General features: G+C 54.9%; 1 protein-coding gene across 2 annotated transcripts in view; it reads right to left on the bottom strand.

Annotated features, from left to right (window-relative positions):
* PSD2 (pleckstrin and Sec7 domain containing 2) overlaps positions 1 to 10,893 on the bottom strand; it is a 49,312-nt gene extending 38,419 nt beyond the window's left edge. For both annotated transcript variants that reach the window (XM_032158061.2, XM_058441274.1), the window contains exon 1: positions 10,709 to 10,893. The gene's annotated coding sequence lies outside the window, so the exon portion shown is untranslated. The remainder of the gene's footprint in view (positions 1 to 10,708) is intronic.
* Positions 10,894 to 22,007: the final 11,114 nt, after the last annotated feature.

Below are 22,007 nucleotides of genomic sequence, written 5' to 3'. Positions count from 1 at the left end.
GAGCCCATCTACAGAGTGGGAGCATCACCTCTGTTCTCCCCCAGGGCCAGTGGGAAACTTAAAGTCATGAACGCTGAGAGAGCTAAGGTCCAAGGAAGGGCAAACTCCCTACAAAGTTAAGGATGAAAAGCAGCTGTGCTCCACTCTTTCTACCGCCATATTTGACAAATGAGGAAGGCTGAGGCACAGAACCCAGAAAGGCTTTGCCTGAGGTCCCACAGCGTAGCTGTCTCTAGAACCCAGGAGTGGCCTCCCTCTGCAGCTAGATGGGCTGGAGACACAGAATGAGCCCCCAGTTTCCCAGGACCCCCTCCAAACTCTCCCAGGAGATCAAGGGCCCAAACCCTCAACCAAGAGAGTTGACCCAAAGCAGTGGCCCTTCCCACCTCCAGCCCTGCTGGCGAGAGCAGGGGAGCGGGTGCAGCTGGGCCACTGGGCACCCATCCCAAGGAGACGCCTGCAAATGACAGGCTGGCATTGGCCAAGATCCCCCGCAGCCTCTCTTGGCCTGATCCAAGCCCCTCTCCAGGCAGGGTCTCCCACTAGCCTCAGCCCTTGGAATGACCTTGAGCTCGGCAGCCTATTTTCAGCACCAGCTGAGGTAGGTCCCATAATGATAGTGGAACCCTGGCTCAGCCAACTGCCAGGGCTGAGTGCAGAGTCAAGCACTTCCTGGGTCTCAGCTCTCCTGAGCAACTCTGTCCCCCTCCCCACTCTCCCTGTGGCAGCTGGAGGGAGTTGCAAAAACACAAACCTCCCTCCCTCCTCATAATCCTCTGACCATCTCCCTTAGATTGGAATCCAGTCTCCCCAGCATGGCCTGAAAAGGTCCTGCAGGAGCCGGTTCTGCTGCCCTCTACCCCGTGTCCCCAGGCTCTCCCACATCAGCCACAGTGGCCTTCTTTCCGCTCCCTGAGTTCATTCCCACCTCAGGGCCTTTGCACCAGCTATACCCTTGGCCTAGAATGCTCTTTCCCTAGATCTTTAAAAGAGCCTCTTCTGACACTCAGGGCTCAACTCCAACACTGCCTCCTGAGAGAGGCCCTCTCTGACCCCTGGCACTGCATCATGGAGTGATGGAGCACCATAGCACTCAGCAGAACTGAAGCTCCCTTTTTTATGTGTTTACTGATTCCCTGCCCATCTCTGTACTAGGACGTAAGTTCAGTGAGGGTGGGGACTATGGGACATGGCTGTGTCCCTAGAGTCCAGTGCAATGCTTGGCACACAGTAGGCCTTTAAAAGTATTTGTTAGATGAATGACAGGGATTATCATCATGCCTATTTGTGGCAGAGGCTATGAGAGATTGAGGAACTGCTCAGAGTCACAAAGCTGGAAAGCAGCAAGGCTGAGATTCTGATGGAATGCTAGATTGTCAAAGAAATAATCTTACGGTTGCTTTTATGGTGGGATCCAAGCCAGGGACTGTGGGAAACCCAAGGACAGCGCTGGAGGTGGGGGCCCACCAGGGAGGGCTCCAGGGGCCAGCACGCTCTATAAGACACAGGGGCAAGTGCATAGGTGCAGGACCTGAAAGCAGACATACAATACAAGCATGGGTAGGCACATGCACACATGCACACATGCCCAGACACACACGCGCACACACACATGTGCACACACGTGCACACATACGCACACATATGCACACACACTCACGCACCACAGAGACACACACATGCACACACGCACACATACAGACACACACAGGCACGCACACACACATGCACACACACGTTCACACACATGCACACACGAACATGCACGCACATACAAGCACACAGACACATACACACGCACACACACACACAGAGGGAACTGGGCAGCCGCTCATGAGGCAATCCCCCTAATTTGCCTGGTAAGGTGGACAAGGCACCAGCAGGCCTAGGGGCAAGGTTAAGGGCAGCGAGATCTACATCATCGGGCATCCAGGGTCAAAACCATCCTGAGTATGCAGAAGGGACTGGAATCAGAGAAAATTGTCTGGAATGTCAGTGTGGTGGCAAGGCTGAGACCACAGCTGACCCAGGGAAGCAAATCTAGGAGCACCAGGACCCTCACATTTTGCTTCCAGTGGGCTAGGGGAAGTTGGGCACAAAAAAACCCCTCTCTGGCCTCATGTCCCCACGTGCACCATCGATACCTAACCAGTTCCAAGTCCTGGACCTCTTTGTGCACTTGATGGAAGATCCCGCCCCAGAAATCTCACAAATGTGTGCAACATTTAGAGTATATCTGGAAAGGCTCAAAGCCCCCTGTCCATCCTTGATTCCATACCCTAACCTGGACAATCTCCAAGGACCTGCCATCCAACATTGGATACTTGGAGAGAGCTCCATGAGGGTTACTTGGCAAAGAAATCTTTCTTGGACCTATTCTCTGCCCCGTGGAAACCCACCCTGAACACCCCCACTGGCTCACTACTCTTCCCCAAAATCCCTACCCAAAATTCCCTAGATCACCCATATTTTAGCACATGCGCTAGGATCTTCAGACACACAAACACATGTGAACACACATGAACACACAAGACACACACAGACACTTAAAACAGATGATCAATGCAAACATGTGGCAAGTAGGGAGTGTCAAAACAGACCCTGAACAGCTATGCCCACACCGCCATGGGGCCTAGGATGGCCAGGCCTGGAGTGCTCCAGGGCCCCACAGGACCTGCTAGGCCACCGGCAACATGGGCAGTAGGGTGCTGCCAGGAAGCCCTCAGTTGGGCCTCCCTCACCATGCTCCCTTGTAGCCTCTGCCAACCAAGGGGCCTGGAGTTAAGGATCTTCCTACCTCCAAGAGCTCCAGGCCCCCTCCCTAAGCCCAGGCCAGCCTCCTCTACATCTCAACTGCCCAAGGAGATGCCCAGGATAATTTGGAAGGGACACTCACCCAGGAGCCTCAGGAACTTCCTGGATTCCACATCCCAAAGTGACCCTAAACCCTCTTAACCCACTTGGTCTTCCCAGCTTGGACCGCCTTGTGCTGCAAGGGCCTCAGACTGGGACAGTCCGGGAGAGTGGGTCAGTGCCTCTACCTGTGTGCTCAGAAAGACCTGGCTCCAAATCAAAGCTCTGCTACCCACGAGATGTGTGACTTCAGGAAAACTGCCTACCTCTCTGAGCTCGGCGTCCTCCTCCGTAAATGGGAGGTGCCAACAGCATTTGTCCTCTCAAGGCACCTGTGAGGACTAAAGGAGATGGCATGTGTTCAGTGCTCAAGGGAGGGCTGCTACCTCCCAAAACCTTCTGGGGGCTGCAAGGAACCAAGCTGGCTACCCCCAGGGGTGCCATGCCCAGGACAGCAGCACACAGTACAGGCCATTCAGCCAGCACCCAGTGGATATGCATCCTTGGCAGCTGTCAGAGCAAGTTCTGAGGCAGGGGCTTCAGAAGCCCAGCTAGAGGGTAGAGGCAAATGAAAGACTCCTGTGGGGCCAGGAGGGGGGCCAGAGAGGGCATCCCCTCCCTTTTCCAAGGCAGCTGAGGTCCCTACTGTCCTGCCCTCCCAAAACCCTCACCCAAGGCCAGGCTCACTCCTATCTTTCCATCTCAGGGCACACAAGTGTAGGGCAAGGGCCAAGAACCTACGTCCCCTTTAAAGATGCCCATCCCTTTCAGGTAATGCCCATTTGGAGGGATAACCAGCCCCCACCTGCTTTCCTTCTCTCAGTGTGGCCACCAGGGAACCAGCCCTTGCCTTGGGCTCATGTTCTCATGGTCAGGCAGGCAGAAGTCCCCAGGGCTGCGTGCACATTTGCATCTTATCCTGCATGTGCTCTGCTGGGATTCTCAGGGGCCCTTGGGGCTCGCTCCACAAAGGTCATTCCTAGATATCTCCCAGCTTGCTTCTCTCCCCAACCCCCCAGCCAATTGGCATCCTCATTTGCTTAGCATTTGCATACATCTGCATGCTGGTTGAAGAGCCCTTAACATAATGAAATCCACAAAGTCTGCTGTCAAATTTCAAATCATGTTTACAGCTGGTGACTCTATGCCCAACTGACTTCCCTACGGGGTGAACCCTCAGTGATCAGGAACCACAAAGGACTAACCTGTCTTAGTCAAGAGAGTTCACAGCCAGACTGACCACTGGGCCACCTTCCTCCAACTTCGGAGGGCACTGGACTCACACTGCTTCAACCCACAGGCTCATGGAGCCCACAGGCTAACATGAGCCTGTGGGTTGAGAGTTGAATCCTGAGAGCTACCATTGACTGACCAAGTGCAAATCCTCCCAACCAGCTCAGCCTCAGATACAACACCTGGGCAGAGGCAGACCTGAGAGAGCTCCACCTCTGAGCAGCTCCCCACAGTCTTCTTCAACAGCAAAGAGACAGAAACCAAGAAGCTTCCTCCTCCCTTCTCTCTGCCCAGTTTTCACATACCCCCAAACCCTCTAGGTCCTCACATTATCTGTCCAGGCCCCCCCAACTCCTCTCCTTCTCTGCCTCCCTAACTGTGGCCTTCCTCCCCACCCCCTCCCCAATCTCGGTGTTATGTAGCTTCTCTTCATCTCTCCCCAGCCGAGTCCTCCCTTCCTCTCCCTCCTCTTCCCTGTCCAGTCTTGTCTCCTCTTAGGACTTCAGCTTAGGGTCTGCAGGCTGTGGCCTCCTTGATGAAAATAAAACAGTACGTGGTACGAAGTAAGCTGGTGTGAAAGGGGCTGTGCTGGGCCATTTCACTGTCACCTCCTCTCTTGCCCATGGCCGGCTGAAGGGAAGTCAGGCACTCTAAAGCCTCACCCATCCATGTGCTGTACATGGGGCAGGAGAGAGAGAGGGGACCCAAGAGTGATGCCAACATTTGTGCCCTGAACAACTAGAAGGATGGAGTTGCCACTCAAGAAGAGAAACTGGGTGGAGCAGGTTTGGGAGGAAGATCAGGGCAAGTTGAGGGGGGTTGTCTGGCAGACAGGAAAATTGAGATGCTGTGTAGGCTGCTGGAGTCGGGGAGATGTTGAGACTTGGGATTTAAATGTGGGGGCTGGCAGTACATAGGAGATACTTAAAGCCACAAGACTGGATGGGATCTGTATGGAGGAGTGGAGATGGGGGAGAGAGCCTGTGCAGGGCAAGTGCTAGGGCACCCTGATATCAGGAGGTAGGAGGGGGAGAAGAGGAACCCACAAAGGAGGCTGAGAAGGAGGAACCCACAAGGTAGGAGGAAAACAGAAGAATGGGTGTCCTGGAAGCCAAGGAAGGTATTTCAAGGAAGAGGAAGACTGAATGTGTCAAATGCTGCCAATAAGACTGAGAATTGACCACTGGGTGCAGCGACAGGAATGTTACTGATGACCTTGAGAGGAGAGGTCAGCAGAGTGGAGCCCCATAAGAGTGGAGTCAAGAGAGAACGGGAGGAGACAATGTGGAGACAATGAGTCTAGACAACACTTCCAGAAGTTTCTCTGCAAAGGGAAGGAGAGAGATGCAGTGGTAGCTGGCTGGAGAAGACAAGAGAACTTTTTTTTTTTTTTTTGAGATGGAGTCTCTCTCTGTCATACGGTGGCGCAATCTCAGCTCACTGCAACCTCTGCCTCCTAGGTGCAAGCAATTCTCCTGCCTCAGCCTCCCAAGTACCTGGGAGTACAGGTGCCCACCACCATGCCCAGCTAATTTTTGTATTTTTAGTAGAGATGGAATTTCGTCATGTTGGCAGGCTGGTCTTGAACTCCTGACCTCAGGTGATCTGCCTATCTCAGCCTCCCAAACTGATGGGATTACAGGCGCGAGCCACCATGCCCAGCCAGAACCATTTTTAAGGTAAAAGAAATAACAGTAAGATATCTGTTGATGGGATGCTCTAGCAGAGAGGAGGACCCAATGATGCAGGCAGGGGCCCTGCTGGAGCGATGCTCTCAAGCAGACACAAGGGGCCAGGATCTCTGCACAAGTGGTGGGGTGGCCTTAACCAGGAGCAGGAACACTTCATCCACAGAGACAGAAGAAAGCAGAGCAGTGAGTGCAGACGCTGAGTGTTGGTGCTGGGAGCCTCAGGACGCTCTGACTGCTTATATTTTCTCAAAGATTATCTGCTGAAAGGAAGGATGGGAGAGGCTGGAGGGTGAGGGTAGAAGAGCAAGTGAGGGTCAGGCGCAGGGGCTTATGCCCATAATCCCAGCACTTTGGGAAGCCAAGGAGGGCAGCAGAGGAGGGCGGATCACTTGAGGTCAGGAGTTCAAGACCAGCTCTGGCAACATAGTGAGACCCCATCTCTACACACACACACACAAAGAGCAAGTGTGAAAGAATCATCTAGCATGCAGGAGAGGCAACAGCCTCAGAACCTGTGCTGTGCCTGGTGGACTGCACTAAGGACCCACCTGAAGTTCAGAGTTCATGGGCTTGGACTGAAAGTGAGAACAGTCAGGGCAGTTGTTTTGCTCAGCCCCATTCAGCTGCATGTGCAGGAGTGGGGCAGGCCAGGCGTTGGATTTAACCAGGGTTGGGGTTTTGCCAAGCAAGTGTGAAGAAGCAAAATGAGGTAAGGGAATTGGGGTCTGCAAGTTGGTGGCAGGATTATCCTGGCTTCCACAGGGGCAGCTGCCATCTGAGCTGGCCTAGCCCTGCTCAGGCCCCTCCCCTGCTGGTGCCCGAAGCCCACCATCCATCCCCTGCAGTAGGCTATGTTGGCTCTTCTTTCTGCCCGCATCTCAAAATGAGCTTCTGCAAGGGGGCCACAGTTGGGGCCACCAAATGAGCTTCCCACACACCATTCCTCTGGCCTGGAAAACACCTCAGTCCTCATACACTCAAAACCTCCATCTCCCTTCCCAAGCCACTGCATGAGCTCATCCTTCCCACTCTCCCTACCTCTAGTCAGACACAAGGGCCTGTCCGTTCTTCTTCCTAAATCTATCCCAGCTCCATCCCCTTCTCCGATCCCCACCCAGCAACATCCTCCCAGCAGGGCCACCAAACCACACAACTCCACTCCCTCTATATGCCACAAGCAGCAGCCCCAATCCTGTCCCCCCTGTCCTGTGCTGGGCGCTGCCACAGCCTCCTGGCTGGTCTCTTTCCCATGTGCTGGCCCAGTTAGCCCCACTCCATCCTCCTCAGAGTGCCTTTCCAACACTCCAAACTGCCTCATCATCCCCTCTTCAAAACCCTTCAGTGGTTTTGAAGTGCCCTTGGGGAAAAGGCCCACCCCTCAGCCCACATTCCAGGCTAGCTGTGGCCTGGGCCTCCCTTCCTGTCTGGCCCCCCACGCCCTGTCCACTTGCTGTGCCTCTCACTACTTTCTCTAGGTCTCCCCTCTCCCCTACCAACAGCACCTGTCTGAGTTGTGGCTCCCCCACCCCCAACCCTGAGGTTTTGAGCTCCCTGAAAGTTTCTGTCTGCCTCTCTATTCTCCAGCATCTGGTCGATGTAGGGGTTCAGTCAGATTTGCTGACCTGGTGTGCAGATTACCAGGTAGATGAAGCTTCTGGAAGTAGGGAAGGGGGAGGAACAGAATTGAAATACAGGGACCCCTGAGCCAAGTGACCTAACTTACCGCCGCCTACTACAGGACAAACTAATAACAGGTGCCTCCTGATATCACGCACTGAGAAGGACATGATATCATCTATGGGATATTCTTGCCCCAAAATGGTTAACTTGACTCTAATCACAAGCAAGCAAGAAGACAAATCCAGGTTGTTGGACATACCACAAGCCTTCAAAATTGACAATGTCATAAAAAAAATTTTCAAAAAAGCCAGGGATTCATCCAGAGTGAAACACTAAAGAGCCATAATAACTAAATGCAATGCACATTCCGTGATCAAATTTAAAAAAAACAGCTATAAAGGACTTTACTGAGACAACTAGAGAAATTTAAATATGGACTACATGTTAGGTTAAACTGGATGATTACTAAACTTCTTGGGTATGATAACAATATATTATTTTTGTAGAAAAATGTCCCTGTCTCAGGAAATTCATGCTGAAGTATTCAGAAGTGAAGTGTTATAATGTTGGCAACTTACTTTCAAAAGGTTGAGAGAGAGAGAGAAAGAGAGAGAGAGAAACAAATGTTGCAAAATGTTAACAATTGGCAAATCTAGGTCTCTAGGTGAAGGGTATGTAGGTGGGTGTTCACCATACTATCAGCTTTGACAAGATAAAAAGTAAGGTGGGAGAAGGAAGGGAGTGGAGGGAGACATTCCAAAGAGGGGAGTTCAGGGGTTGGAATTTTGGGGCAGGAGTCAGAGGAGAGGACATTCCTTCCCCAGGGCAGTTCACAAACCTGAGCACACAGAGCTGTGGGCCAGCCCTGGGCTGGACGCTTGAGTCACCGCAGGCCATGCAGGCACAGATCTGGAGTGGCTTACCACCTGAAAAGGGGGCCAGACCCTGAGGAAGCGAACTCGCCTGTGGGCAAACCGGCTTAGAGGCACAAGGAAAACAAGCCGGCCCCAGGGAGACCAGGGCAGGAACATGAGCCCCTCCCCCTCCGTTGAGCTGTGGCATGGAGTCAGGTCTGGCCCCAAGCCCACCCAACTCCCCCAAACACCCCTCGAGGGGCGACAGCCTAAGTGTATCCTCCTGTTTGGAGAGCCAGTCTAAATACGGAGCCTCAGACATAAGATGCCGCTCAAAACAGATTTTCCTGGAAAAGACCATCTGGCAAAGGAGGTCTAGAGCATCGTCTGTCGTGAGAGGCAGTGTTGATCTCCTGCAAGCCAACGTCCGGAATGGGAATGCCCTGATCCCACCTCCCTAGGAAACTCCAGCTTAGTGCTTGTTTTTCCCAAGGTCACCCTCTTGCCCAGATGGAACAGGCACTCTATCCCACCTCCCACCTCCCTCCTAAGTTGTATCTCCAGGGAAGAAGAGGAGAGGATGGGGACACAGGTCTGAGTATCAGACAGTTCTGGCCAAGTGCAAATCCTCACTCTGCCACTTACTAACCAGGCGACTTTGAACAAGCAACTCTACCACAAAATGGGAATAAGGGTAGTGCCTCCCTCTAAAAACTGTTATGAGGGTACTTAGCACATATGCTCCATATATGGAAGCTGGGTGAGGTAATACCCCCCAGCCACTCTCTCTCTCTCTCAGTCCTGTCTAGAGCAGGAAGTCATTCTTTCCAGCTATCTTTGTTCTCTCCCTTCAGGGAAGACCCTGGGAGGCACTATTGGTCAGGTCTGCTTGTGGAGCGTGCACCCCATAGTTGTCAGACCAGGACAAGCTGCAGAAGGGAAGCCTCTGAGGGCATCCCTGGGCTGCAGGGTGCAATTCACCCAAGCATTGAGACTTCAACCTTGCAAGAGGCACCAGTGAGGGAGGCCTTCCAAGGACAACCCAGTCATCCTCCTTTAGCTGGGCCACACCCACCTACTCACCCCACTGCACGGGAATCTTTTGGGGGCTCTGGCCAAACCCTAGGAACCTGCTATGTTTCCACCAGGACCAAACTTTGCAGTAGCCCCACTCAAAAGCCCCTGCTTCCCGGCATATATTGGGGAAAGGGGCTGCTGGGAGGACAGCAGGCACATTTTACTGATTCGGAGATCCCAGGCCCCAGAACTTGTAGCTTCCCTGGGAGACAGGTTCCTAAACTCCTGGGGAGAGGGTGGAAGAATGAGAGAACGACTGCATCTGTCCTGGGCCACGGGTTGGGTTTGGAGGCAGTCCCAGTCCAGTTAACCCCCCCCCAACCACCATTAAGCAGCTCTTGTTTGTACGATCTAGAAAAAGGAACTGGGGAACCCAGGAAAGTCCAAACCCAGGCTGCCCACCTGCCCTGGCTAAACCCTGAGCCCTCTCCCTGATCCCCATCAGGGAGAGGGTACTTAGCACATAGGCTTATCCCCAGGCTGCCAGGAGTCTTAGGCCCTCTTCCATTGTGACTGCTGCTTCTGCTCCCTGTTCTCTTCCTGGCCCCCCCAAGATGGCCCCAAGACAAAGGGGTGGGCTTGAGACAGTGGCCCCCTGGGCCTATGCAAAAACAATGCCCCCAGTGATCATTCCAGGGAGTCCCTGCATCCTCTAGGAACAGCTGAATACCTCCTCTGAGGAGGGGGCCCGCTGGGCAGGGTTGTCCCCAGTGTGGACTCCCTCTGCACCCAGCCCCAGCAGCCCGCTCCTGGGACCCTTCCCTCCTGCTGCCGCCTCGGCCATTATGTGCCTCCTCAGCCCTGCCTGCCACGCCCCCGTGTGAGCCCCCGCTCTAGCTGCAGAGCCGGGGAGGCCTGGCCGCCAAGCAGGGCTGTCAAAGTTGGGAAACTGGAAACAGAAATAAATCCTCAAAGCTGCAGCCTTGTGAAGGTGGCTGCCGGCAGGCCCCCGGTACCCAACGCCCCGATCCTCGGCCACCAGGCTGCCACTGGCACCCCCCACGCACACACGTACCCCCAGATTATACAAAAGCGGGGAGAGGGTAGTGGGTGGCGGAGCCGGGAGACAATCGGGCCGGCAGCCCCCACCCTCCCTCAGGCTGGGCTCCGGCATTCCCGCGGCGCCCCCTCTCCCCGGCCCAGACCCTGCCAGCCCGGGCTTCCTCTCTCGGCCCCATCTCCATGACAACCGTATCCTTCGGATGCTCCAGACGCCGCGGAATTGATCTGGAAATGTAGCTTTGTTAGCGGACCCGGGTGGGCACCGAGGGCGAGGGCGGCGCCCCCCACCCCGCACGCAGCCCCATCCCCGGCCGCTCCCGCCCCGGCCTGCCCGCCAGCGGGGAGGGGCGGGTCCCGGAGCCCCGCGGCCCCACTCACCGCTGCTGGTCCCCGCCGCGGGTCCGGCCTCTCACGGCGGGGCCATCGGAGGCCGCCGGGCTGCACGTCCCGCCCCGCCGCCGCCGCCGCCGGTCGGAGCTGCCCGCGCCCGCCCGCCTCCCCTTCAGGTGCCGGAGCCGCGATGTGGAGAGGCTGAGCTAGGGGGACGGACGGCAGGAGGGAGGGAGCGGAGCCGTGAGCTGGAGGAGGAGGAGGAGGAGGGAGGAGCGGGAAGGGCGGGGAAGGGCGGGGGCACTGCGGGCGCGCGAGCGGCGGGCGCGGAGCCGGGAGGGAAGCGCGGCCCCCAGCCCTGTCCGCCCGCCGCGCAGCGCTCGCCCCGGGACCCCGAGCGTGACGGGGAGGGAGCGGCCCACCCTGTCCCCCACTTCCCCGCGCGGGCCCTTTAAGAAAGGGGGGAGGGGAGCCCCCGAGGTTCTGCCCCCTCCTAGCCCCGCGGAGCCCCTGCCGTCCTCGAACCCTCGGCCAGACCCAACCACCTCCGCCCCCCAGGCAGGACCCTCCGGCCTAGAACCTGAGCCCTCGGGACCCGCCAGGCCCTGGAGGTGAAGGAGGGGGCGGGTCCTTGCCCTCCTCCCGCGGTCTGTTCAGGGAGTGACCCCTGCCCCCAGCCCCCCGACACACACGCCAGCCCCCGGTAGACGCCGCCAAGGGAGGAGCGGCGAGTGCGGGGGACCAAGGTGAAGGATCTCAGAGAGGGAGACTGAGCCCCTGAGACCTAGAGTCAGACGGGACGGAGACCTGGGCTGTGGGGTGAGAAGGAGCCTCGGGACAGAGTGGGAGGTAAGGAGGCAGGAGAGAGGAGAAAGAGACAAAGGAGAAAGACCCTGAGGGAGGCGGGAGGTGAGGGGTGGGTCCAACCAAGAATCCACATTCCTGTGCCAGGTCAAGGGGAAGCCTCCCTGGGCAGACATAAGGAGACAGAGAGAGACAGAGGGTGCCCTGGGCGGAGGAAACCATCTCCCAAGGCACCTGTCCCACGGTGTCTCCCCAAGGGCAAGTCAAGGCCCTGAAGCCGTCCCCCTCAGCCCAGGACTCTAACTGAAGAAGAGGGTTGACTAGCTGTACCTGGGATAGACATTAAGAACTTCCTGGCTGTGAGGCACCTGCGGAGTAAGAGTCCGCCTCTCAGGGAGGCATTAAAGGGCCCCCACCCACAGGGATCTAAGGAGGGGGTGGGGAGCAGGCCCAGTGCCTGGGAGAAGGGAAATCAGGATAGAGTCACGCCCTGCCACTGGAGGCCACTTTCTACCCCTCTCCCCTACTCCAGCCCCTGGGGGGGTCACCACACCCAGTTGCTTCCATCTCCAGACCCCAGCAGATGATCCACACTCTGCCCGGTGGGGCCTTGATCCTGCTCCTACTGAACCCTGAAATTCCTCCTTAAATGCCCCTTCGTCCATGAAGTCTTCTCTGACCTTCTTTCCACCCATGAACACACAGACATGGACTCTTCTTAGGGAGCAGGAAGAGGATTTGCTGACCTCTTAGGGTGGCAGTAATTAGAGGTGTGGGATCTGAGCTATGCGCAGTCTCCCTCCCTTCAAGCTGGGCAACAGCAGGAGCTGGGACTTCATCAACCGTGGTGACACCTCTGACGACCAAGCATCTACCAAGTGCTCTTCATGTGTCATATTTAATTCTCAAAACAATCCTACAACCCGTTTTACAGATGAGAAAACTGAGATTTGGAGAGCATAAGTCACTTGCTCACGGTCCCAGGAGATCTAAACCTGTGAGCACAGCTGGTCAATTAAGAGGGCACTCAGACCACATCCTTCACTGCCCATCAAACCCTAGGACATTACCACAGAGCCCAGAAACAAGGGAGCCACTCTCTGTGCAGGTGCCCAAGATCTTAAAGGGCACAGAGGGAGCTTGGCTTCCCTGCTGTCCTGCATTCTACCCCCCTGCCCTCTGCTACCTGTAGGCAGAGAAGGGTGGTGACCAGCAGGGGCTGTGGAGGGAAGTGCTCATGGCAGGGCTTAGATACCATACTCCCCACCCTTGGCACCCATGCCCTCAAGTCACAGCTGGACCACCTTTCTGGGCTCCTACTTCCTCATCTGCCCCAATGAGGATGGTAGCAGGCCCCCTCTTGTGGGGCTAGGATGGGGACCGAAAGAGCTGATGTGCTCAAGACCTAGCACACAGATGCACTCAACAGGCCATGGCTGTTCCAGCTGTAATGATTACTTACTCATGGAATGCATTATTTAATTGTTGTCCACCAGATGGACTCTGAGCCCCTTGAAAGGGTTCACAGTGTATCCTCAGCACCTAACACTCAGCATGGCTTAATAAATTACGTGGAAGGAAAGAACAGGGAAAGGGGAAACGTAGACATAGCTGTCTTTCCAGCTAACCTACGCTGGGCTGGCACACAGAACCTAGTCTCTGCCCCCTGGATATACCCCCCGTCCTTTGTAGCTCTGGGAGCCTGTGGCAGGGGCAAGGAGACCGGGGTTCTAGTCCAGTCCCCCCAACCCACACTTCCTAGCTGTGTGGCTATAGGCAGCTGTACCCTTTCCTGAACCTTCCTTTCCCCTCCGTCAAGTGGAACTAGCTCCCTAGGGCTCAGAGGGCTGCCTGGAGGCCACAGGTGAGCTCTGTGTGAGTGTTCTGGGTGCCATGGACAATGGAGAGGGGAGTATTGTTACCGTTCCTTGTGGCTACCTTCGCCTCCTGAAAGACAGCAGGGTCAGGCTGGGAATGGTGGCTCACGCCTGTAATCCCAGCACTTTGGGAGGCCAAAGAGGGCTGGATCACTTGAGGTCAAGAGTTCGAGACCAGCCTGGCCAACACAGTGAAACCCCCATCCCTACTAAAAATACAAAAATTAGCCGGGTGTGGTGACGCATAACTGTAATCCCAGCTACTCCGGAGGCAAGAGAATCACTGGAACCCGGGAGGCAGATGTTGCAGTGAGCCAAGATTGTGCCACTACTTTCCAGCCTGGGCAACAGAGCAAGACTCAGTCAAAAGAAGAAGGAAAGAGAAAGAAAGAGAGAAAGAGAGAAAAAGAGAAAGGAAGGAAGGAGGGAAGGAAGGAAGGAAGGAAGGAAGGAAGGAAGGAAGGAAGGAAGGAAGGAAGAAGAGGAGGAGAGAAGGAAGAAGGGGAGGAGGAGGAAGGAAGGAAAAAAAGAAAGAAAGAAAGAAAAGAAAAGAAAAGAGGGAAAGAAAGAGAAAGGAAGACAGCAGGGTCAACATCCTCCTACCCAGGAGCCAGAATAGACCATGTTTCCTCCATTCCTCAAGGGAAAGAAGAATGGGCAGCTTCTCCCCATGCCTCCAAGTGACCTCCCTTTCCTCCCCCACCCTGCCTCCTCACCTGAGGGGGTCTCATAAGAAGCAGGTGCCAAGGCTGAACCAAAGACCCTTGCACATGGAGGGGCCTTTTCCCATGGTTTACCGCCTGGCCCTTGACTGGTCCCCAGGAGAGCATGAAAGTTATGGGGGTGCCCAGCTGCATTGGGCGTGGTCAGCACCTTGGGCAGGGACAGAGGGACCCACCAATTGGAGGGACTCATTTGGGTCCAACCCAGAAGAGGCTTGACTCAGAGAGCCCCTAAAACACCCAATTCTCCCATCTTCCATCTGGAAGCCTGAGGCCCAGGAGGGGCGCCTGGGTAGGGATTCCCCAGGCCAATCCCAGAGAGCTCAATGAGCACCTACTGTGTTCACAGCTCTGTTGAACCTGCCCCTGTCCCCAGGACCCTCACAACCCCAAGATGAAGGCCCCAATTCACCTATTCTATGTCCCCGCCCCTGACACTTCCCATCTCAAATTTGATGTCCTAGGACCCCTCCCACACTCATTCCCCATCAACCATTTCTAGTGACCGCCCTTTGCTTAGGCAGGCTCTCTGCCTGGGATGCCTTCCCCTTCCTGAACCCTCATTTGGCTAATTCCTCTCCACTCCCCAGCTACCATCCCATTTCTCTTTACCTATTACAGCAAAACTCCTTGAAAAAGCTGTCCATGCTGGCTGTCTCCAATTCTTCTCTCTCAAAGGAACTCCAGTCTAGCTCTTATCTCCCTGTACAGTCCACTGACACCACTCATCAAAGTCACCAACACAGTTGCTGAGTACAGATGTGCAGGCTGGGCACTGCACAAGGGTGCTGGGGTACATGAAGGATGGAGAGGTAGCTAAAACCCAACCTGCTCTTTTACCATGCTGTGTGTCCTGATGCAAGGTTGTATCTGTCAGGGGAAGAGATGCCTTTTTCTTTCTCTTTTTTTTTTTTTTGTTTTTGTTTTTTGAGAGAGGGTCTCAGGCCAGCGTAGTACAGTAGCACAATCATGGCTTGCTGCAACCGTGAGTACAGTGTTAGCTGTGGGTTTTTCATAAATGCCCTTTATCATGTTGAGTTGATTCCCTTCTATTCCTAGTTTGTTGAGTGGGTTTCTTTTTGGTTTTGTTTTTGTTGTTTTATGTTTTTCTTTTAGAGACAGGAATACCCAGACTGGAGTGCAGTGGCATGATCTCAGATCAGTGCAGCCTTGCCTTCCCAGGCTCAAGCGATCCTCCCATCTCAGCCTCCCCAGTAGCTAGGACTACAGGCATGCACCACTATACCCAGCTAATTTTTATATTTTTTTGTAGAGATAGAGATTCGCCATGTTGCTCAGGCTGGTCTTGACTTCCTGGGCTCAAGCGATCCTCCTGCCTTGGCTTCCCAAAGTGCTAGGATTACAGGTGTGAGCCACTGTGCAGGGCACCTTTTTCTTTACAGCAAGGTATCCACCTTCGGTGTGCCTGTGTAGCCAGGTCCACCTGGAATGGCCACCATTTTCTTTTCTTTTTCTTTTTTTTTTTTTTTGAGATGGAGTTTCACTTTTGTTGCCCAGGCTGGAGTGCAATGGTGCAATCTCGGTTCACTGCACCCCCCACCTCCTGGGTTCAAGCGATTTTCCTGCTTCAGTCTCCCGAGTAGCTGGGATTATAGATGCCCCCAAACCCAACTACCACACCCAGCTAATTTTTTGTATTTTTAGTAGAGACAGGGTTTCATCACGTTGGCCAGGCTGGTTTCGAACACCTGACCTCAGGACACCCACCTCAGCCTCCCAAAGTGCTGGGATTACAAGCATGAACCACAGCACCCGGCCATGGCCACCATTTTCTAAAGTTTGTACATGGTGCTAGACTGTGGCCTGGTCCTCAGTGACTGCCACGATGCTAAATCCAAAAGTCCATTCACAGGCCTGGTCTTAGCTTCCTGACAGCATCTGATGCCGTTCATCCCCCCTTCCTCCTTGACATACTTTTCCCTTGACTTCCAGGACTCCTCACTGTCATGTTTTTCCTCCTGCCTCTCTGGTTGCACCTTCTCATCTTCCTTTGCTGGTTTCTCCGCCCCTCTCTGACCTCCAATGCCAGAGGTCCCAGGGCTCAGTCCTCAGTCTTCTCCATATCACTCTTTCCCATGATGACCCCAGCCCAGCTTCAAAGCCCAGCTAAACCCTGAAGCTTCTCGGTGTGTGATTCTCCAACCTGGACCTTTCCACCTGAGGTCAGACCCCAACACCCAAGTGCTGACCTGAAGTTGCCACTAGGATATCCAAAGAGCAGTTCCATCTTAACCCAACCCACACTGACCTCCTCTTCCTCTTTGCCATAAACATCACGACCACAAGGCCAGCCTGGTCTTGAATTCCTGGGCTCAAGCGATCCTCCTGCCACGGCCTCCCAAAGTGCTGGGATTACAGGCATGAGCCACCGCGCCCAGACTCAAACCAAGTCTTTACACAGGCCACAGAATCCCATAAGATCTGGCCCCCACCACTCCCCTGACCTCATTCTCCTGCAGACACACCGGTCCCCTTCCTGTTCCTCCAAAGCACTAGGCACACTCCCACCTCAGCGCCCACCCGTGCTGCTCTCTGCCTAAAACACTCCACCCCCAGGTATCCGCACCGCCCACCCCTCACTTCCTTCAGCTCTCTGTTCCAATGTCACCTTTTCTGACCACTCTATTAAAATACTACCCCCTCCTTCATCCACATCTCCCATTTCTCCGCCTTCTTTTCCTCCATAACACATATGTATGTACCATATGCTTGTCCTTTCTGGGAATGGTCTGTGTCCCCACCACCGCTGCCATCACTAGGCCATAGGCTCCATGAGGGTAAGAATTGTCCTCTCTCCCTTGTAGATTCCCAGGGGGCTGGAACAGTGCCTGGCACCCAGTGGGCATTTACTGAAGCACTCATATAATGAGTGCCCACTATTCCTAGTTTGTTGAGTGGGTTTCTTTTTGTTTTTGTTTTGTTTTGTTTTTTGTTTTTCTTTTAGAGACAGGAATACCCAGGACGGGGCCGGGCGCGGTGGCTCATGCCTGTAATCCTAGCACTTTGGGAGGCCAAGGCGGGTGGATCACGAGGTCAGGAGATCGAGACCATCCTGGCTAACACGGTGAAACCCCGTCTCTACTAAAAATGCAAAAAATTAGCCGGGCGTGGTGGCGGGCGCCTGTAGTCCCAGCTACTCCGGAGGCTGAGGCAGGAGAATGGCATGAACCCGGGAGGCAGAGCTTGCAGTGAGCCGAGATCGCGCCACTGCACCCCAGCCTGGGGGACAGAGCAAGACTTCGTCTAAAAAAAAAAAAAAAAAAAGGAATACCCAGGCTCCAGGAACGCCACTCCATGCAGGGGCATGATCTTGGCTCACTACAGCCTTGACGTCCCAGGCTCTAGTGATCCTTCCTTAATAAAGGAAGAAGTCAGCTGTAAATATTAGAAGGGCTTTGAAACACACAAACAAAACCTGGTGTGTGACTGCAGCTGGTTGGTGGGTAGGGCTACTTCAGCCAGGTGTTCAGGGAAGGCCTCTCTGAGGAGGTGCCCCCAGGCCGGGCAGGTCTGCCTCTATCACAGCACATGTCACACTGTGTCGTGACTGTCTGGACTGGACACTCCATGAGGATAAGGACCCTGCACACTCCCTCTCAGTCCCCAGCTCCTCCCTGAGCCCAGGGCCTGCATGAAGTTGGTATCCAAAGAGTGATGAACCAAAGAATGAATGAAAGAGTGAGTGGCCAGGGACAAACGCATGCCTGGGCCGCGACCCTGACAGGCCCACAGTAGGGAAACCGTGCAGTCAGGAGCTGGGGCAGGGAGCCACGGAGGACTGGGGAGAATCCCTGGAGCCCCGGGTCTGGTCTGCAAACGAGGACAACGTGACCCACCACTCCCATGTTAGCCAGGAGGGAGCGTGGGGAGGACTCACACTCCTTGCTCACTGGACAGCCCTGGCTGTGGGGGCCAGCAAGGCTGAGGTAAGGGGCCAGTCACCTGGAGCAGAGCAAGGCCACGGGCTGGAGAAAGGGAGACTGCCCAAGCTCTGCGAGCTGCTTGTGCAATCCCTCCCCCAGCAGACGAGGCCCAGCCAGCATGGGGCAGGGCTGGTGGACAAAGCCCCACAGGAGTGCCAGGGACTTGCAGTGCCGAGAGCCAGCCGGCCGCCGGCCCAGGGCACAGGCAGAGCCTGGTCCAGAACGGCATCTAAGGGCCTTTGTGGGCCTCCGGGAGCCTGTCCAGGAGAGTCCCGGGAACTGGCCGGGGTGGTATGGGGTGGGCAGCCCGCGCTTCCGGAGGTCCAGCTGGCCGTCCAGGCCTGGGTTGATGGGGATTAGGGGGAGAAGCCCCTTGTGCCCCTCCAGTCTCTACCCTAGTGGAGGTCACCCCACCCTGTCCCAGGAATTCGCGGCAGCTAGAATTAGAGTGGCCAGTCCGTGCCATCACCCGCACTGAGGCCCAGGGAGGGGACGCGGCGCGGTTAGGGTTGAGTTCGGGTTAAAACTGACCCTCCCCTTAACCCACACGCTCCTCCAAGAAGCTGGGCGGGGAGAGGAGGGCAAGACTTTTTCCAAAATGAAGGGACACTGGACATGTCGAGTCCTGCCCAGGGAGGAGCGGCCAAGCCGGGAAGGTTCCCGCAGGGCGAGCTCAGGCCAGGGGAGCCGGGCCAGGCCTGGGCACGGGTTCGGGGGAACGCGGGGGCGGGCTCTCTGCCTCCCTCTGCTGGCCAGACGCAGAATTTCCAGAGTCCCCGCGTCCCAGTGCCTAGCACTGCCGGGAGTCCTCGGCGAAGCGCAGCTCCGCTCGCCCGCACTCCGAAAGGAAGCGAATACAGGTCATATGGGTCATCCCCCTGCCGCAGCACCAGGCCCAGCGGCGCCCCGAGTTCAGCCGCAGGCACTCAAAAATCAGCCTCCGCGTCGGGATCCGGCCCATTCTGGAAGTCTCCTATCCGCTCCAACCCGGGTATTTCCTCAACTTTGCCCAGGCTGTCTCCGAAGGCCGTGCCGTTAGACAACGCGGATGGAAAACAGGCTCCCCAACTATCCCATGGTGACCCAGACCCCCTCTTCCTTGTGCCAGAGACCACAGAGAATTGAGGGGAGTTCACGTACGGGTCCCCAGGCAGCGGGAAGGGTCACGGGTCTAACTGGCCGAGATCCGAGATTCCGCCCCGCCCAGCCCCTTCCGGCCCTGGGAAGGCCAGCGACAGGGGCTCTTTTGGGGTCGGGGCGCCACCTGCTGGTGTTTATGGAAACTGCACCCGCGCCACGAGGCGTACTCCCTAGCTGGGAGAGAACACCAATAAACGCTGGTTGTGGCAACTGACTGCTGCTAAGAGTGTTCTGTGAGCCAGGCTCGTGCTGAGTTCTTGGCACGCATGACCTCATTTCACCCTTACAGCACTCCTGTGAAGTGGACATGATTGCCATTTTACCTGTGAGGACACTAGCTCAGAAAGTTCAGTGACTTACCCCAGAGCACCACTAGTAAATGGCAGAGCCCAGGCCCCCCTTCCTCTGTGCTGGAACTGGGCTTTCTGTTGCACTGGGGCGTGGGGGTGGAATGAAGGCGCAGAATCCATCTCAGCTTAGCCTGCAGCTCAGGCATGGTAGGAGCCCTTGGTCTTGTTTGCCCCATTCATGCCCATGACCTTCTCCGCTGACAGCTTGAGAGCGCTTCTAGGACAAGGCCAAGGCAATCTGTTTTCATGCCACCTCTATCCAGCACTGCTAAGTGAGTGCCCTCCATGTGCTCAGCCTCTCTCACTTGGAATGACCACTGGAGCCACACACCCCACACACACCCCAGGCCCCAACCAGCCCCTCCCCTCCCCGGTTCGGATGCTCGTGGAGGTATACTGTAAGTGGTTGTGCGAGTGACAGAATCCCAACTCAAACTGACCAGAGAAAAGGGGCTTCTCTAAATGGAAAGTCAAGTTCAGGAGTAGGTCAGGCAGTACAGAAGAGGCTCTCAAATGTGATCTTTCTCCACATCTGTAGCCCAGTGTTCTTCTGCATTGCCTTCATTTCCAGGCAGCCTCTTCCAAAAAGGCGTCAAGATGGCTAAGGCAGGTCTGAGCTTACGTCCAGCTTTGAGGGAAGAAGCCGTCCCCATTCCAACAGTGCAGTACAAGCGGAAGTCTCAGGACTCAGTCTCATCGGCCCAGCCTGGGCAACATGGTGAAATATGTAATGCTCCCAGCCCTGAACCAATCACTGAGTCACCAAGAGTCACTGCCCCTTTGAAGTGAAGCCTGGAGTCAGCCTCAGGTGATCCACCACATGGACTGACTGACGGTGGGTGGGGATTTGTCCCAAAGGAAAATGGGGGAACGTTTCAGGAGAATGGGGACAGCTGCTGCACAGCAAACAACTCTAATGTCCATGACACCTGGGCATACCAGAAAGCCACCTTTTCTTGACCCGAACCCATTTTAAAAATGTATTTATTTATCTATTTATTTATTTTTAATAAAGCGAAGCAGGGTCTTGCTCTGTACCCAGGCTGGAGTGCAGTGGCAGCGATCTTTGTTCGCTGCAGTCTCAACCTCCTGGGCTCAGGTGATCCTCCCGTCTCTCCACCTCCCGTGTAGCTGGGACTGCAGGCACGCGCCACCACACCTGGCTAATTTTTGTATTTTTTGTAGAGATGGGGTTTCACCATGTTGCTCAGGCCGATCTCAAACTCCTGGGCTCAAGAGATCCTCCTGCCTCAGCCTCCAAAAGAGCTGGGACGACAGGCGTGAGCCACAGCGCCCAGGCTATTTATTTATTTTGAGACAGGGTCTCACTCTGTCACCCAGGCTACAGTGTAGTGGTGTGATCACAGCTCACTGTTACCTCAAACTCCTGGGTTCAAGGGATCCTCCTGCCTCAGCCTCTCAAGTAGCTGGGACCACAGGTGTATGCCACCACTCCTGGCTAATTTTTAAATTTTTTGTAGAGACAAGGTCTCCCTGCATTGCCCAGGCTGACCTCAAACTTCTGACCTCAAGCGATCTTCCCACCTCAGCCTTCCAGAGTGCTGGGATTATAGGCGTGAGCCATTGCACCCAGCATCTAACCCATTTTTAGATTGGAGACCTCTTCCCATATTATCATACTTCCTTCCTTCATTGATTCATTCAACAAATATATATTGAGTCCCTACATGTACCAAGCACTATTCTAGGTGAGCCATATCAGTAAACAAAAAAACATAAAAATCCTTGCCCTCCTGAATCATGCTTCCAATGGGGGTGGGAGGAGAGAAGAAACAAACATAATAAATAAGTGAAGTATATAATATTACAGACAGTGACGAGCACCACAGGGAAAATAGGCCATCAGGAAGGCGGTGAGGGCTGGGCACGGTGGCCCACACCTGTAATCCCAGCACTTTGGGATGCCAAGGCAGGCAGATTGCCTGAGGTCAGAAGTTCAAGACCAGCCTGGCCAACATAGTGACACCCCATCTCTATTAAAAATACAAAAATTAGCTGGGCATGGTGGTGCGTGCCTATAGTCCCAGCTACTAGGGAGGCTGAGGCAGGAGAATTGCTTAAACCCAGGAGGCAGAGGTTGCAGTGAGCCGAGATAGCACCACTGCACTCCAGCCTGGGCAACAGAGCAGACCCTGAAAAAAAAGGAAGGAAGGAAGGAAGGAAGGAAGGAAGGAAGGAAGGAAGGAAGGAGAAAGAAAGAAAGAAAGAAAGAAAGAAAGAAAGAAAGAAAGAGAAAGAAAGAAAGAAAGAAAGAAAGAAAGAAAAGAGGAGAGGAGAGGAGAAGACAAAGAAAGGGGATGAGAAGGGTAGACAGGGTGAGAGGTGTTCCAACTTTAAACAGAGTGTTACCAGTAGGCACTTTGAAAGGATACAGTTGAACAAAAGACAAGAAAGAGGTAGGCTGGGCGAGGTGGCTCACGCTTGTAATCCCAGCACTTTGGGAGACTGAATCGGGCAGATCATCTGAGGTCAGGAGTTTGAGACCAGCC

This window comes from Hylobates moloch, unplaced genomic scaffold (genome assembly GCF_009828535.3).
Source record: "Hylobates moloch isolate HMO894 unplaced genomic scaffold, HMol_V3 SCAFFOLD_6, whole genome shotgun sequence".
In the NCBI taxonomy this organism is placed as follows: Eukaryota; Metazoa; Chordata; class Mammalia; order Primates; family Hylobatidae; genus Hylobates; species Hylobates moloch.
The sequence above is the reverse complement of the archived record's forward strand: the minus strand, read 5'-3'. Positions and strand labels throughout refer to the sequence as shown.